The sequence below is a fragment of the Lolium perenne genome, chromosome 4, assembly GCF_019359855.2.
Source record: "Lolium perenne isolate Kyuss_39 chromosome 4, Kyuss_2.0, whole genome shotgun sequence".
NCBI classification, from domain to species: Eukaryota; Viridiplantae; Streptophyta; class Magnoliopsida; order Poales; family Poaceae; genus Lolium; species Lolium perenne.
Window position 1 is genome coordinate 82,111,834 of NC_067247.2, and position 11,260 is coordinate 82,123,093.

Genomic DNA, 11,260 nt, shown 5'->3' on the forward strand with positions numbered 1-11,260 from the left:
TGTTTTATCTGTTTTCCTTTTATCTTGCTTTGATGGTTGCCTATATTGGTGCGTACTCCGTGTGCATGTAGCTGCTAGGTGGTTGGGGCCGGGCTCGCACCTCACTCCCCCACGGTACCACCGCTTAGATTAGTTTTGGTCTCCTACGTGGCTTCTCTGCAAAATTCACCGGAACCTCCAGCGACAGGCGGCGGCGATGGAGAGGATCCCGGCGGCCTCCGTCATGGACTGGAGCATCGACCACGGCAGGAGCCTCCGCTCCCGCCACCTAGGTAAATCCTCTATCTAGACCACAAACTGTCCAACTCCCTTGTATTCTCCCCCAACGCCGGCCTCACCTCTATTCCCCCTCCAGGAGCGCACCACCAGGCCCTCGACGCTGCGCCCCAGTCATTTGCAAGCTCTCATCTTGGCCTACCGTCACGGCGGGGGTGGCCTCCGCATCCAGCATCACGCCCGCCGAGTCCCGTGTCTTTTCCAAGACCATGCTCTTCCGCCTCGCCACCGAGTTCAGGCCCGCCGTCGACGACTCCGTCCGGTCCTACATCATCCGCTCCCTCCTCCCGAACGAGGTCGGCGGTTGGGCGGCGGCAGATCCCAAGCAGATCCTCCATAGGGTCGCGGCGGCGCACGGCGCAGCAGGGCGACCCCGAGGACTAGCGCTCGCGCTTAGGATGTTCGGTTGCCTCCCTGACCAAGCTGAGTTCCAAAGGAACCCTCTATGTTAAGGCAAATTTATAGCTTACCTTTTATGTTCATATTGTGTGCCATGATTTGCAACCTTAATTACCCCTCTTGCTTTTTTCAATTTTCAGCCCACTCCGCTCCAGGTTTACCTTAATGATTTGGAATCTCAGGCTGAAGGTTCATGGAGATGGAAGCACCCCTCAGTTCTCCATCGCCAGTTGCGACTTCACTGTCACCGCCACCCTCTGCTCCAGGTCCCCAGTAAGTTCACTGGAAAATGCAGCCTTTGCCTCATCCTTGCACCGTGTGCTTTCAGTTCTGTCAAATAAGTCATTTTCGCATGTGTTCTGTGTTGCTGTTACTTTCTTGCCGTTTTTTAGTGTGCACATTTCTTTCGAATGCTAGGTACATATAGCTTCAGATTTCATGCTTCACGGCCTATATTTACGCATACACAGCTACACACGCAGAGATGTTTCAGGTTTCAGTGTTGTCACAAACATGGAAGCTTCAGTAGAAGCCAATAGGTTTCATGGATCTTTTGCATGTCACATTTTCATACCTAAAAGAAAATCAGAAGTTTCTTCCATTTGAGGCCATCACATTGTATACTCGGAGGTAGTGTAGCACACGAGTAAACGTTTGATTAGTGTATGTGTTCCATAGATGAATATACACCCTCATTTTCATAAACACATAAGTCGTATGTGCACATTTTTTTAGTATAACCAGGTCTTCTGCATAGTGCTCTATAAATCCATGCAAGCTTTGTTGTTATATGTCTCGACGTGGATAGTGTCAATGTTATGCCAAGTTTACATCAAGTTCAGTTTTTGATGCCAAAGACAATAAACGTTCTTACAAATCTATCCTGCTTGCTTACTGTTTTTTCTCTGCATTGCCTGCTTGCTTCTCTGCTACTTTCGGTGCCATTTTCTATCTATTTTCCTCATATGGTGTTTGCTTATTTTTCTCTGATCTTCGTCGTCTAATGGCGATAATTAATTCCAACATCGAGTGGCTTGCTGGGACTAGATTGGGCAGGAAGGAAATCCCCCATTGCGCTCTTTGTTGTAGCTCTGTGTTAACTACTAAACAAAGCTACGGTACAATCACTCTTCCTTTGTCTCCATCTCGGGCATGCCTCCCTCTTCATGAGCAGCCTCAACCTCAATCACGCCTCCCTCTTTTTGATCTTGAGTTCGCATCCATGCTCCGAGGGGTTTGATCTTTGTTGTGTTGCCACAAATCTTGCAGCTTCGAGTACCATTTGTGTTCCTCTTAGAAGGATTGAGGAGATGCTAGCACATATTCGATTAGATTAGTTGGCATGCCATGCACTAGACTGAATGAACTATTGAGATCAAGTAAAATAGTATCCGTTATGCCGGCACAGAGCTGTAGCATCTAGACTGAATAATATTGTGCAGGACTGAAAAATCTGTAGTCAGTATTGTGAACATGCCATCTGATTTGCTGGAATGTATATCTAACTGGTGGTTAAACCCCCATGACAACTGGCTTTGGACAGGATGGTAAGATCGTTTTCAGCAAGGCTCCTCTGACATGAATTCTTATATTTTCAGAGCATTGGATCTGGGCATTACTATTATGTTTAAGAAATCAATTTCTCAGTGATTACGTGCATCAGCGATGGTGAAAGCATGTTCTGTAGCTCCTTCATTGGCTGCAAATACTAGAGACTTTTCAAACTGAGCAGGTATATGATCATAATTAAGTCATAGCGGTGATCTTTGAATGTAACATGGTGCCTATTTCTCTGAACATCTGCCTCATTGATTATTATAGATTTTGTAAACGAATTATTCTCTGTAGGGCTAATTGAGTATTCTGCAAAAATAAGTGTAGCCCGTACCCTTCTTTTCATGGATGTTCATGCCATATCTCACTAAAATAATTCCTATTGTGACTGAAGCTGGTTTATTTTGTATATATGTAATTCCCTAATGTATAAATAGAAATATCCACACTGTAATGGCAATTCATCATCTAGATAGATTGATAGGATGGTCTATTCTTTATAACTGACAACAACTATCAATACTTTCTTCTATACTTATTTGCATTTTTCATTTTTGTTGTCACTAAATTTGTTGTGGGTGTATCGTTGTTTCCAAGGAAAGTTGAAAATTAATATAGCAGTGCCTCTTCGGTTCAAACTGCAGAAGCCCAACATTACGTTGCTCCATTATATTTTGTCTCCACCTACCCCTATTTGGTCACATGGCAAAGCCTAGATACACTGTAGTTGATACCTGGGAATCTGGGATATCCGAGATATATTTGTGAGAATTTTAAAATGTTGTCAGCCTGACCACAGGCATTACCCTGTTGGCAGGCTGACTACCAGCATCCAATCCTGACGAAGACGAAAAGCAAGTCAGTCCTCACAGCTAGGCCTTCTTTTCCTTCCCGGATTTGTCTCTAGGTTTGTTTCTTGAGCTATGCCAGTGTTCATATACTCCACATCTGCATGTTTGGAGGTGTGTAAATTTGATGCCCCAGTCTTTTTATGCTATGTAAATTTGTGATAGGATCTACAAAACAGCATCAGAATAAATCATCTTTCATTTAAAATTTTCCTGTGTTGACGTGCCCTGGAACATAGCTGTATTGTCTATGCAGATATAGTCATGAATTTTACAGGGCATTCAAGCATATCAGATGTAAGTTTACAAACATGGATTCTATATGATGATGCAGGTAGTTGATTCAGTCCTAGATGTTACGAAGCCTTATGGAAAACCTTAGAATACTATGGTACTAGAGCTTCCATTGATTTTATTATTTTGCGTATTTGGTAAAGTCAGTGTTATGTGTTCACCAGGTATGTCCCGCTGAATGATGCTTCCGTATGTTATTTCAGCTTGCCAGCTACTCCAGCAAGCTGTTCTACCAATGACATTGTTAGTAGTATTAGCCACAACCACCAAAAATATGAAAAGTAGCTTTAGTAGCCATTTGCAACCAAACTAATGACAAATTGTTGAGACACATGATTGTATCCCAACATGGTGTTATGAATAATGATAGGCTATGTGCTGAATTTCGATTATCAACTCATGGGTAGTAATACTTTGGACTCTGTTGTGCTAAAGTGAGCTCTTGGTTTTGGATTTTATTAAAATTTAATGGTGCTTATATTGTTGGTAATTTTTGGGCAAGCAAAATCTATCCTAACACCATTGGGTGCATAATTTAGTTCAAGTGTTTGTCAACTTGATCTTACGAGTGCATATCTCAAACAAGTGAGTCAAGACTCTCATATATGAAATTGTGTGTGTGCGGCTGTTTGTATACATCTGAATGTAAAATTTAGGTTCTTAATCTCAGCTATACAGTATTGTTCATGTTCAGCGCCATGACAATGATTCTGATATATCTACTGTTACGCATCTGGCTAACTAATAATGTTGTATGTTTTTTTCTTATTTCCAGGATACATCTCGTACGGATGACATCAGAAGGTACAAGTCATTGTTTTGCTACGTATATGTGGTTTACGCTCAAACTTTTCCTCATAACGAGTGTTGGTGTGTGAATTTATCAGTGGTTTATGTTGGGAGCTAGCGAGTTCTTTGATAACTTCTCTAAAAGGTGACTTTTGGCTGAAGTTACTCCATTGTGAGAACTGAGCTAAATTTCCTGTTGTACTCATTGGATCATAGCCGCGTTCGAAACCTCATAATTGGTAGTAAAATACCATTTTTCTTTGAAATTCAAATCTAGAATAAAATTCCCTCTCTGTAGGTACTGTATATCTTTTCCTCTTTACATTACCAACTGCGCAAAAAAAAAGTGAACTTTTTGTTGAGTGAGCTGGGTACTCACACCCAGATTTTTATGTTGGTCATGATGGCTCTGCCATGTTGCTGTCTTGATTACTGGAATCCTGATGCGGTCATGCATCCACTAAGCAAGCAACATGTTTTCTGCCAAGGTCCTCCTTTTGTAGAGTTTGTCTTACTATGCGAACATACTATCCTACTGTGCAAACTTACTGAAATATGAGACAATACTATGATTATACATTTTAAGCATCTTCTAATTGCACACCACACATTTATTTATGAAAAAATTGAGTGTCCTTATTGAGTTATTGTAGTGCAATTTTTTACTATTCCACCATGGATCCTCTCGCATGGTATAGTTAGCATTACCATGTGTACACAGACCAAATGAGCTCGAGATCAACCCAACTTGATTGTTTTTTTTGTTGTACATCCTTAGTTAGTAATCATATTTGTACACGGCTTATTAGGGCTCCATTGTAATGAAAACTGATATGTGTCACTTCTGTATCAGTTTCTCACGATCTACTGAATTCTGCTTTTCTCTTTAGGTGATCAGAGTTTTGAATGAGCTGGCTGGCTCCAGATTTGTAGTTCGCTGACTTGGTCACGTGGTGAGCCGCCAACCGTTGTCCTCATGACGAGGTCCCATTTGCACCAGGGAGTGGATGTAGGTAATTATTCTTGTGCATTACCTCCCATCTTGTGTGAATAAGGTCGTTCTGGGTTCGCAATGATTTATGTGGAGTTGCGAAATATGGTACATACTAATTCTCATTTTGCTTAACACGTCCTGTCATAACGTGAGTTTAATTCGGTCTACCACGCGGGCTAGAAGAGGCCCCAAAGGTAGCTTATTTTTTGACTAGGCGTCATGGCCTTTTTTATTCTGTTATATCGAAATGGTATATGAATTCAAAGCTAAAATGTTTGTTGCAATCAGCATGGCGATGGGAAAATTTCTCTGGAATGCTTGGTAAATTTCCTATGTTAATTCTCCTTTTGGCAAACAACAGGGAGCTGGTCCGGAAGGCAAAAAGAAGGTGGATTTGGGCTGCACTTCAAATCTACAACCTTCAGCGTACCAGAATTGTCGACACATCAGAAGACCCAAATCGCCCCAGCTTGGAAGCCACCTCCTGAAGGTTTTATAAAGATTAACACCGATGCTTCCTTCATTCCTGAATCTGGGGTTGGTAGCGCTGGAATGGTCAGGTGGGATCACCTTGGTAGCGGTCATGTTATCTGCAGCCTGTCAGACGAGAAACTGCACCGGGCTGAAGAAGCAGAAGTTGAGGTTATACTGCAGGGCGTGCATCTGAACATGAACTTTGGCTGCATAGCATCATGGTGGGATCTGACTGACAGACGCTGATCAATTCCAGGTCTCATAACCTCTGTACCTCGTTTCTAATTGTCACTGTTGATTTTCTATATAGACCTCTAATTATTTTTTTTCTAAAATGGGGAGCTTAGCCCCGGCTTAGATAGATTTCTGAATAATTAAAAAGCTTCATGTCGTGTGCACTTTCATTAAGAAAAAGTTCAGAATATACTAAAGTTTTTTCATAGTATACAGTCTTTTCATTATTCACTTTTTTCATATTAAAGCTTACAGTTGAATTGTGATGAGCTTTGCATAACCAACTAGATATATATTTTTTGCTTGCCGTTTTGAACGAATTGGGACTTGTGATTTTGTATTTTGCAACTTATAGTACTCAGGTTTGCCGTAGATGTTCTAGATAGAATCTAGCATTAAAGCATATTAATCTCTTTCATTTATGAATCTAAACATCAGAATCTAGAATGAAATGTACAGTCCAATTTAGGAATAGAAAAGAACAATAATATTGTTGTTGTCTTAGTTTACTGCATGATCATGATAATTTTCTTAGTATGGTGCTCTACTTTGAAAGTACTTCCTTTCAGTCACCCAATGTACTTTGTTCTGTCATATGTAGCTGGATTGTTGTAGGCCTAGGTTAGAAGAAGCAAAAGACTATAGTACCCGGGATTTTGTTTGCTTGTATATATCAGCTGAACACTTGTTGCTCCTCAATAGCAAGCTCTTGGTCAGTTCACCGGAAGTAAATTCTGTTGAAACCAGTAATACATGAGGATATAGTTTTTGTGCTGTGCACGACCTTGTTTTTGTCACATTAGACGCGACGACTGCTGCTCATCGTGTTAGCCACCGGTGACGTTGTGCTCTTGTGAAGTATCTGGTCATGTCATGGCTCAGCTTGAGAACGGTGATGCTGACACCTGCATCTGCACCTACACGCCCTAGCTCACAGGTTACCAATTCTTTCTCCCCCTTTCGCTGGCTTTATCATACGAGCAGAGAGGAAAATATGAAGAAAGTCAATTCTATTTTTGTATGGTGGTTTTCGTTGTAGTTTGTACAGTTATTTGAACAAAGTACAAGAAAAACAAGTGGTATTGTGAATAGGGGAAGAACCGAGATCCCCTCTGGCACCACGAGGCTAATTAGTTTCCACAAACAGTTTGACAGAGTTTTACTTACCATATGATGAAAATATTTACCACCTCCAAAAATTACTACCCATAAACCAGTATATGGCGCGGCGTGCCGCCGCGCCCTTCATTGCTAGTATAGGTTAATTAGGCAACATATCTCCAAACCAAACAGTTGTGCGGCTGCTTGTTGATTCACGGGTCAGCTTCCTGATACTGCAGCCAGTTTGCGGCGTATATAAACAGGTGGAGATTTATGCAAGGGAGCCGGGTGGGACTAAACATATGTTGTAACAGGTCTTTATTCCACCTCGGAACGCCTAGAATTTTGTTGGTGCAGCATGTTGAACGCAGTCTAGTCCAGCCCATCGTGCAATGCAAGCGATCGATCGTGGCCCACCCACCGCTGACCCCTCGCAAGGCTGCCAATCGCAGATTATTACCACACAAAAAAAGGAAAATAACGCTCTCTTATCATCTCCTTGTCCTCGCTCGACCGCACGCAACCTATCCTCACGTCTCTCTTCCCGCATCCCCTCTCAGTAGAACCCGACACTCTGCTCTCTCTCACGCAAGCACGCACCTCTCTCCTCCGCACCAATAACTCCCGCTGCCCCAGGGGCTAATAGAACCCCACAGCGCGCCTCCTTGCTCAGCTCCGACGAAGCGCGCTTCCCGCAGCCTCTCGGTGAGACCCTCCCTACCCCGCGCGATGATGTTGCAGCGCGTCCTTATTCAGCTTGTTCGCGGCGTTGAGCGCACGGGAAGGCGGACATGTCCAGGCGGTACATCGAGGCTACTTCGACGCGGCACGACCAGGCCGGCGTTGCGCAGCACGCGAGCGCAGGAGACAGAAGCGGGAGTAGGAAGGAGCTGGGCGACGGAAATAAAAGAATGAAACACTACGAGGCAGTTGTGCCGGCAGGGGCATGTACGAAGGCGGTCGTAGAGCGCCTGCCCAGCGGCGGGAGGCGCACAGGACTGGCGCTGGCGGTGGCTGCCTGGCTGGAGGGTCGCTGGCGATCGGCGAGGGCTCGGCCGGTGGCGGGAGACGCGCAGAAGTGTCTCTGGCGGCGGGGGACTGGCCGGAGTGTCTCTGGCGGCCGGGGCCTGGCCGGCGGTGGGGGGTTGTCCGACGTCGGGAGGCGCGGCAGGAGGAGCTCCGTCGGCGCGATGCGCGCGGTACGGGCGGGCAGAGCAGTTCTCTGCTCTCAGCTAGAGGAAGAAAACGAAACGAACCAACCGGTACAATGGCAATTTGCTGTATTATGCGATTTGGTGGGAGGGCAAAACCGTCCAAAAAAAAGTTGAACGAAAAATCTGGCAGAAACCTTAGCTGCTTTATTATTAGGTATAGAAGTGTGGATCTGCGTATACTGAACAACGCATATTTTCAAATCTTCAAAAAATATATCAGATTTTATATTTCTTTAGTCCGTAACAAAATAAATCTGCATTGAGCTTTCGCATTATTCTAGGATGCACTACACCGTTCCATTTGATCTAGATACGCATTTAAATTTGTAGGTTCGCTTATTTTGGAATGATAAAAGAAGTTGCGCCATTTAATTTGAAATGGAGGGAGCATCGTTCACAACATTGAAAAACATATTTTTTTAAGCTTGTAAATATATTTCATTTTTTAATGTAAAAGATCTCTCGAGCCAAAGAGACTCTTCACCTTTTTTTCGCCTTAGAATTACCAATATCACTCCATCATTCCCATGATTTAGTGCAGTTTATGTGGGTCCCACTTTCGTTGTTTGGTGCTACCTCTGGCTCCGTCAATTGGAAAGGCTCTTGCAATACCTGGGCATACATCGGGTCGGTCCGGCCGTCCGGGCTTCAAGTCAAGCCAAAGAAAGCCCAACGTTGAAAAATTAAGCCCAACCAAAAATCTTGAAAGCCCGGTGTGCCGAGGAACTTCCTTAATGAACCCAACTGAGAAGTCGAGGAGCCACTGCCCTCCGGGCTAAATTTTAGGCCTAGGCCCAAAAATATTGGGTCGGGATGTCCATGCCAGCTGTGGTTCTTGCTAATCCTCGCCTCATGGGGGTCTAAAGGTTAAAACGTTTGTGCAAGCTCTTATTTTATTTTGCTCTTTTTCGGTGTGTCTGAATGATAGGAGTCGCTTAATTCTCATTGAACACACCAAATAGAGATTTAAGGAGGATCCGCCTAAAGCCTACAAACTCCGTTTGAAAATAGGACTTAACCTTATTCAGATACTGATGTGTATGCATATTGAGATGCGTTTAGATATATCCATATATTTTTTTCGAAATGGAAAAAATACCTGTTGCCTGCCAAAACCCACCGGCGAGCAGCGACGGGCAACACGGAGAGCCGAGAGGCTCCCAGGACTGCTGGTGGGCCCTGGTCCCTCGGGCGACAGCCCGCAATGCTCCGGCACGCACGTCCAAGATGGTGCAAGGGTGTGCCACCTGACATATACCTGGTCAGGAAGGTGATGGATTGCTTCGACTAGTTTCCTGCATGGCATACACGTAAACATTAAATACGAGCCTCGATCGGCTCTCAGGTTATCCTGTGAATCGGCTCAAGGAGCCAATCCACCCATGATTCGTATTGGATCTACGACAACATGGTGGTCCTGCTTGATCAATACTAAGCTAAAACGATCTACGACGATTTAGGGTTTTCACCACATAACCGGAACGTCCTACACGTAATTGAGCCTGGCAGATACGAAAGATGACAGAAAACCAACCCTAGAAAAGGCCTAAAAACCAACATGGAGTTGATCCCCGGAACATCCCTTCTAGGATCAGCAAACCGTACCTTACGCACTACTGGATCATTCAACCCGTTTGCAAGGCCTAACCATATGGATATCAAACTAATCCTTGAAGAACAAGGAGCAACCGTAACAGATCGAATCTACTAAATAAAGACTAAGCAAGGCGCTGCCCTTACACCCAAGATAGGTGTAAGGACAGCTAGATATCTAGGGATAGCACAGCTAAGCGAATACATCAAGAAAGTGCCGATGCTAACCCGAAAGTATCTATGATAACGGTGTTGCTCGCCATCAAAAAGGCTTCAGTACGAGCAACACATGAACAACGAATAAACAAGATACTGCCTAGATCGCAAGATGCGATCTAGGCAGCATAGCGCTTACCCGGAAGAAACCCTCGAAACAAGGGGTGGCGATGCGCCTAGATTGATTTGTTGTGAACTGATACGTCTCCGACGTATCGATAATTTCTTATGTTCCATGCCACATTATTGATGATATCTACATGTTTTATGCACACTTTATGTTGTTTTTATGCGTTTTCCGGAACTAACCTATTGACGAGATGCCGAAGGGCCAGTTGTTGTTTTCTGCTGTTTTTGGTTTCAGAAATCCTAGTAAGGAAATATTCTCGGAATTGGACGAAATCAACGCCCAGCATCTTAGAATCCCCGGAAGCATCCAGAACACCCGAGAGCCGCCAGAGGGGGGCCACAGGGGCCCCAGATGATAGGGTGGCGCGGCCAGGGCCTGGGCCGCACCCCCTATTGTGTCATCGCCTCGTCGCCCCTCCGACTCCGCCTCTTCGCCTATAAAAAGGTCCCTGACCTAAAACCTCGAGACGAAAAAGCCACGGTACGAGAAACCATCCAGAGCCGCCGCCATCGCGAAGCCAAGATCTGGGGGACAGGAGTCTCTGTTCCGGCACGCCGCCGGGACGGGGAAGTGCCCCCGGAAGGCTTCTCCATCGACGCCACCGCCATCTTCATCACCGCTGCTGTCTCCCATGAGGAGGGAGTAGTTCTCCATCGAGGCTCGGGGCTGTACCGGTAGCTATGTGGTTAATCTCTCTCCTATGTACTTCAATACAATAATCTCATGAGCTGCCTTACATGATTGAGATTCATATGATGATGCTTGTAATCTAGATGTCATTATGCTAGTCAAGTGGATTTTACTTATGTGATCTCCGGAGACTCCTTATCCCACGTGTGTAAAGGTGACAGTGTGTGCACCGTGTGGGTCTCTTAGGCTATATTTCACAGAATACTTATTCACTGTTATGAATGGCATAGTGAAGTGCTTATTTATATCTCTTTATGATTGCAATGTGTTTTGTATCACAATTTATCTGTGTGCTACTCTAGTGATGTTATTAAAGTAGTTTATTCCTCCTGCACGGTGTAATGGTGACAGTGTGTGCATCGTGTTAGTACTTGGTGTAGGCTATGATTGTGATCTCTTGTAGATTATGAAGTTAACTATTGCTATGATAGTATTGATGTGATCTATGCCTCCT

At 44.4% G+C, this 11,260-nt stretch overlaps 1 long non-coding RNA gene across 5 annotated transcripts; it reads left to right on the forward strand.

Annotated features, from left to right (window-relative positions):
• Positions 1–71: 71 nt before the first annotated feature.
• Positions 72–6,073, forward strand: LOC127293127 (uncharacterized). 5 transcript variants are annotated; one of them, XR_011742609.1, is made up of 9 exons: positions 75–272; positions 356–729; positions 816–948; positions 2,274–2,407; positions 3,047–3,535; positions 4,147–4,175; positions 4,259–4,305; positions 5,051–5,173; positions 5,516–6,073. It is a non-coding gene; the product is annotated as an uncharacterized lncRNA (long non-coding RNA). The 5 variants fall into 5 exon arrangements; XR_011742606.1 differs by having other exon boundaries at positions 72–272; positions 3,047–4,175; XR_011742608.1 differs by lacking the exon at positions 4,259–4,305 and having other exon boundaries at positions 74–272; positions 3,047–3,136; positions 3,412–4,175.
• Positions 6,074–11,260: the final 5,187 nt, after the last annotated feature.